Below are 6,971 nucleotides of genomic sequence, written 5' to 3' on the forward strand. Positions count from 1 at the left end.
CCTTCCTTCCTTCCTTCCTTCCTTCCTTCCTTCCTTCCTTCCTTCCTTCCTTCCTTCCTTCCTTTCTTCTTTCTTTCTTTTGCCTGTGAATCAGAGTAGATCTAACAATCTTGGGAAATTGGAATTCTTTTCTCTTTATTTCCAGCCATGTGGCTTAAGCTTCCAGTTTGGGTGACTAGAGGGAGCTGATGTTATCTTGAAGGTTCCTGACAGCTTGCATTTTATGAGTTTGTCTGCTCTATAAAATATTAACCAGAAAAATATTAAAGTTTACAAATGTGGCAACAGACCCAGAGGGACAATGTGATGAGATCATTTTTGATATGTTTTTAAAAACATGAAAAGCATAGCTGACCACAAAAGGGGGAAAAGGCAGTGTGAGTCTTTTTTCTCCTTTCAATGTAAGGAGGGTGGTATAGGTTTGTTTTCTATGGACAGTGCTGATTCACCAGGATTTGAGGATTACTAATGAGTATTTTCCCTTCTCATTAACAAGTGGAATGTATTGAGAAACTACTCAGCCACTCTGTGTGGCTTTTAATTGCCTACTTCTCTGTGTGGATGAGTAGAATTTGTTTTTCATTGCATACAGGGGCTGCTTGACCTTTTCAGCTTCACAGGGCCTGAAATGTGGTCGACACATTTCCGCTTTTCACATTGAACAATCCATGCAATCTGTTTAAACAGAATAACCAAACTGTCTGATGTTTCTTAGAATCCAGAATTCCTTGCCTTAGAATTCTCCTCTCTCCCTTCCCCCACTCCATTCCTCCTGCCCCACCTTCTGAGCACCTTTTAGAGAAGATACAGCAGGAGATGACATATTTATGAACCCAACTTCTACTCTCTATTTCAAAATATTCAGTAAACCATAGACTGGAAGGAATTATTAGCCCAAATGTGACGGGCAAAGACCTGTTATCTTCTCATATTCAAACACTGATAAAAATCAGTAACAACCTAACACCAATAAGTAGATGGACAAATGACATAACTAGACAAGGCATTCAGAAATCACATATACTGAAATGAGGAATTTAGCAAATATTTTTAATGATAATGCTTGACATCATAAAGCAATAGTTAATTGGGCTAACCCTGTGTCTATTTGGCTTTCTATTTCTGGAGTTTCATGTTAAGGGAATAATCTGTCAAAAAAGCTGTCTGCCATAAGATGTTTATATATCATATAATACTGTTACATACTGTAGCAAAAAATGGAATCATTCTAAATGCCCAACAGCCACAAAACATTCAGTTAATTGTAGTATATCCATTTGCCTGAATATTCTGTGTCCATTAGAAATGCTAATGATATAACAACCTAAAAAAAAAAAGAAAACTATGTATATACTAAATAATAATTTTAAAATATGCACAGTAGGGAAAAAAAAAACCTGGGAAGAAATACATTAAAATGCTAAGAGTGATCACTTGCATGATATTTTTTCTTTTCCTTAAGTTCCAAAAAGTTTTTAATAGAATAAAATTCAAATGTGCATAAAATGCATAATTTACAAGGAAAATAACATCCTACCCATGTCACATCAGGAGCAGTTTTCCACCAACTTGAGTTCAAACAGCAGGAAAAACGGTGTCATCTGTTGTGAGTCCTGGAGAGTGGGCCCATCTCTAATCACTGGGTAATTTTGGTCAAGCCCCTATTGTTTTCAGAAACTGAGAGAGATGCACTGGATTATCTCTAAAGCCCCTTCTAGCCCCCAAATCTATCAATCTTGACATTCTAGAAGGAAGAGTATGTGCCTGAATTCACTGAAATCACAAACAGGCCCTGAGACACTTCCTCACATAAATCAGGTACAAAATGTCAGGCAGAGAAGGGATAGAATCAGAAAACAACGTGTGTTTGTTTCATCAGACACTTCTCAGAAAAGATTAAACAGTGTCTTTCCCACTGAATTCATCACATTCTCTGCTTCTTGTTTTTAAATCCAGTCTTCATGGAAGAGCAAACTTTATCAATTATTCAGCACATGTCCATCTATTGTTATTCAGCCATGTGGAGATGGAGCTCTTTGTGTAGGATTTGGGTTTCCATATGCCAATACAAAGCCTATGTCTCTAATTTATAGGTCCTTCTGCCCTTTTTTATATGGCTGTACACAATAGAGCATACTCGGAGCTTCTACGGAGTGTCTCAAACTGAGGGGGACCCTGGATCACAGAATCTACCAATTCTTGAGAGGCGCAAGTGCAGCATTAATAGGGGATTTCTTAGTGTGCATCAGGACCTGGAAAAACTCTCCATTTTTTTCCCCAATGATAGAGGTTTTAAACATGTAAACATTGGATTGGTCTTTTCTTAGGGGCCAAAGGAATGAAGGTTGATGGGTTCCCCTTGATCAAAGAATTGATCAGTCGTTGGTGAAATAAAACTTGAAACACCTTTCATTTCCTGGGTGTTAGTGGGTGATCAGTTCCCCCATTTGTAAAATGGAAGGCTTGGCCTTTATGCTTTCAAAGCCACCTCCTGGCTCCTTATGTTACTGGCTTGCTATAGCACCTGCATAGCTGACCCAAGAGCTACTAGAAGATGTGGAGGTGAGAGCTTTCAGGGTTCTGGCTCTCAGGAAAAACCCACAATAGTTACAGAAAAACAAATGCCAAAATACTCTGGCGGCTGTGCACACTTTCCAACATACAACTGCTCAAGGTGACAACCCCCATGGTCACTGAACATGAAAAATCTCACCCACACTAGCCCTGTCTTCCTCACAGGAGGGTTCCTGGGGTCCAGGAGGTACCGGAGCTAGAAGAGAATGCAGAAAGGAAACTAAAAGATCTGAAAGAAAAATATTCCCTGGAGAATTTCCCTGACCATTGGGGGGGTCCATTAATAATGAATACGATACGAATCTCCAGAGAGCTTGGGGTTCCACCAGGTGCGGATTTACTTCCTGACATGATTGGACATGGAGGAAGGTTATAGGTTCAGTCCTGGGCCCCCTTCTCTTTCCCAACTGCACACCCTCCTTCAGAGTCTCATCCAGACTTCCGGCTTTAAATATCATCAGGCTGCTGACTACTCCCAAATTGATCTCAGACTCATGCCCAGCTGGACAACTCCTCTTGGATGCCTCATAAGGCATTTCCCACTTAAATATCCAAATTCTTGATTCCTGCTTTCCACTTCTATATTTGGTGCTCCCACAAACCCTGGAGTCATTATTGGTGTCTTCCTTCTCCCTCGTCCTTTGCAATCATTTCAGCTGAGGTTCCAGCCATTGTCACCCCTCGTGGGGGTGACACCAATAACTTCCTAATTCCTCTCTCTACTTCCACTTCTGACTCCCCTCCAAACTAGTTTCCACATAGCAGCCAAAAGTTCTTTTCAAAACATGGTTTGAATTATGCCATCCACCTACTTAAGACTTATACCTATCTTCCCATTGTTCTTAGAATGAAATCTAGGCTCATGCCACTGGGTCCTGGGGGGTTCAGGACGGTGCACTGCAGTCCCACTGGCCAAGTTAGCTTGCCAAGTGTGATCATGCCTTAGAGCCTTTGCCCCCTCTGTTCCCTCTTTCCCCTGCTCTTTGTGAGGCTGACTCTGCTCCTTCAAGTTTCAGTGTCAATGTGACTTCTGCAGAGAGGTCTTCTCTGATCACCTACCCAGAGGATGCCCCACCTTCATTTCTGTCTGTGACAGTGCCCTGTTCATTCTCTCTGAGCACTTTCGAAAACTTGTAATTGTTTTATCGTGTCTTTGGTTACTGTTCTATATCTGGTCTAGATTGTCAACTTTAGAGAATTAGAGGTTCTCTTCTTTCCTATGTATCTCACATCCGGCATATAACCAGTACTCAATAAATATCCGTTGATTAAGTTAATTAATAAAGAAGGCCATTAGGTATTCATATTTTATGGCTAGTTGCTAGGAAATCATTCTGATTAACCTAATCTGATTGAGTCATGCTACGTTGCTCCTTCCACCTCGGCGCAAGTAGAGGTCCTGCTGCACAAAGGGAAAAAAGAATTTGCAGCCTCATTTCCTGAAACCAACTCTTAAAAGAATAGAAAGATGTATTCCTTTTTTAGGAGGGCATCTGAACAGTTTCCTTTTCTATAGCCTCTCCTCTAGAAAGTTTTGGTTTCACAGGGTAAAGAAAATATTAATTCTAATTTATGTGAGCTGTTCTCCATTTTATAGTCAATTGCCTTGTAGCTCAATAACATTTATGTTTATCATTAATACGTGTCAGATTGATGTTCTTTTAAGTTTTATTTAATTACAGCTCCAGATAATACAGTTTTCCCTTTTTTTAAATTAGAGGAAACAATACATCAACTGGATGGACTATTATGCAACCATATAAAATTATTATCATGTAAACATAGTAACAAGCAGTAGTATTTATGATTCATTTTAAAAGGCAAAGGCAGAATACATAATTGCTCTGGTCTGTAATTAAAGCAGAGTATGTATACAAATGAACAAGTGCTAATAGGAAACAGGAAAAAACACTTTGGTTTTCTAGTGTGCTGGATTTATGTATGTTCTTTTAAAAATACTATTATTCCTTGATGCAATATTAATTGCAATTAGTCATATGGAACATGGGCTATAAATACATTGCTGGTATGTACCTGAAGTTATTGTACTGACTAGAAACACCTGGGGCTAGTCTGAGAAAGTCCCACTGTTACTATTCCTGCTTATTTGGACTGCCTAAAAAGTGTGCCTTTCTGTTTAATGTCTATGGCTTTAGTGCCTGATTAAACCCTTCACTTAAATATTCCTATGAGAAAATGACACCAAGATGAGTCTCCTTAAAGTAATATTTCCTGTGTGTGCTCCATGAGGATATCTGTGTGAAAGTGTGTTGGTTAGGGTGGAGGAAGCAGGGAGGACAATGTATTTAAAATAAATGCAGTAAAATAAGTAACAAGGAATGAGATGGATTTGTATGTCCTATGTGCAACAATTCCCAAGATTTATTACTAAGTTAATTTTCTTTAAAAAGTAGAAACATGTCGGGGTGCATGGGGGGCTCCATCAGTTAAGCGTCAGACTTTTGGTTTTTACTCAAGTCATAATCTCAGGGTTGTGAGATTGAGCCCCCATCAGGGTCCAGCTGAAGATTCTCTCTGTCCCTCTGCCTTCCCCCCCCCCACTCATCCTCTCTCTCTCTCTCTCTCATTCTCTCTCTTAAATAAATAAATAAATCTTAAAAAAAAAAAAAGAACATGTCATGCTCACTTCAGCAGCACATATGCTAAAATTGGAATGATACAGAGAAGATTAGCATGGGCCCTGAGCAAGAATGACACACAAATTCGTGAAGTGTTCCATATTTTTACTTTTAAATAAACATCTGACTGTAAAAATACAGTAGAAACGTGTGCATTATACCATCATTTGATAAAAACAAAATAAAGCAAAAATATCGGAGGAGAATATATATTTATACCTGTATATTTGTATCTGTATCTGTATATAGAGATTTTCTTAAAGCATGTCTTTGCATAAATATATATGCCATATATCTATAATATAGATGTGTATATTCTATACACACACGTGCACACACACTTTTAAGCAAAGATTTATCTGGAAAGACAGACAACACACTGATGGTAATGGCTGCCTCTAGGGAAGAGAACTGAGAGACCAAGGTGTGAGGGAGGTTCATCTTTCACCATATAATCTTTCACACTGTTTAAATACTTACCTTGGGCATCTATTAGCTATTCAAACAAATGATTAAGTCTTGGTTAATGAAGATAGAAAGCCATTTGCTGACAAACCAAAATAACCGCCTATGAAGCAAATTATGTTAAATATATTTCATGGATGGATTTTTTAAAAGTACATGAAGGATAAAAAGTAAAACAAATACAACTAGCATTATTAAGTGCTGCCTAAATTGTGTGCTGAGCATTGCGTGTGGCACAATGGCGCAGATATGTCAGAGAAATGTAAGAGGTCACTATCTGTATTAGTTTGCTAGGGCCTCCATAAAAAAATACCACCAGCCAGGTGGCTCAAGCAACAGAAATTTATTTTTCCCGCAGTTCTGGAAGTCTGGAAGACCAAGGTGTTGGCATGTTTGGTTTCCTCTGAGGCCTCTCTCCTAGTCTTGCAGAGAGCCGCCTTCTTGTCATATCCTCACATGGCCTTTTTTCCATATTGTTCATCCCTGGTGTCTCTTTGTGTGTCCTAATCGCCTCTTCTTATAAGGACACAGATTGGATGAGAGCCCAGCCTAACAGCCTCATTTTAACTTTATCACCTCTTTTAAAGGCCCTTCCTCCAAATACAGTCCCATTTTAAAGGTTTAAACATATGCATTTTGAGGGACACAATTCAGCCCACAATACTTTCCTTGAGAAGTTTTCACTTGAGTCGGTGAGCTTAGCCAGATATGCTTGAGGAAAAGAAAAGAAACAACGTTAAAGGCAGAACACAATTAAATGTCAAAGTTAATACAGAAGCGAATGGGTAAGATTTTCTAGAGATTGCCAAGAACAATCTCCTATCTAAAAAAAAAAGAGAGAGAGACAGAGAGAGAAAAGAAAATCAGAAATCTATGAAGAAGAAAACAACAGTTAATCCTTGCCACAGGTTACTGTGCCAGGCAGTGGGTCTGTCTGCACTGGGTTTGGGAAAGCTATTAGTTCACTAAATTATAATGTGATACATGTATTTCCACACCATACCAGGGCAACTCATGAATTCAATCAGTCTAGTGGAAAAATATTATCCCTAATGCTATTTGAAGTTGTCTAGGCAAGAGAAAATTAGATTGTTGGAAAATTTTGTTACCAGTTAGCTTATGACAAGAACGGGTGAATGGGATTCATACACGTAAAAATACAAGAATTCCTCCATCCAAGAGAAGGCATTATAAATCATCCTTCTTAATCACTTCAGGCAGCAAATATTGAAGTGAGGGCCTCTATGAGAAGCCCAGGCCTTTTCAGGGCTTGTCAGAGACCAGAAAAGAAAA

General features: G+C 38.9%; 1 non-coding gene across 1 annotated transcript; it reads left to right on the forward strand.

The window, feature by feature from the left end:
- The first annotated feature begins 5,213 nt into the window (after positions 1 to 5,213).
- Positions 5,214 to 5,320, forward strand: LOC123326928. Its single transcript, XR_006541399.1, has one exon. It is a non-coding gene; the product is annotated as a U6 spliceosomal RNA (small nuclear RNA).
- The last annotated feature ends 1,651 nt before the right edge of the window (positions 5,321 to 6,971 follow it).

The sequence above is a fragment of the Neomonachus schauinslandi genome, chromosome 1 (assembly GCF_002201575.2).
Source record: "Neomonachus schauinslandi chromosome 1, ASM220157v2, whole genome shotgun sequence".
Taxonomy (NCBI): Eukaryota; Metazoa; Chordata; class Mammalia; order Carnivora; family Phocidae; genus Neomonachus; species Neomonachus schauinslandi.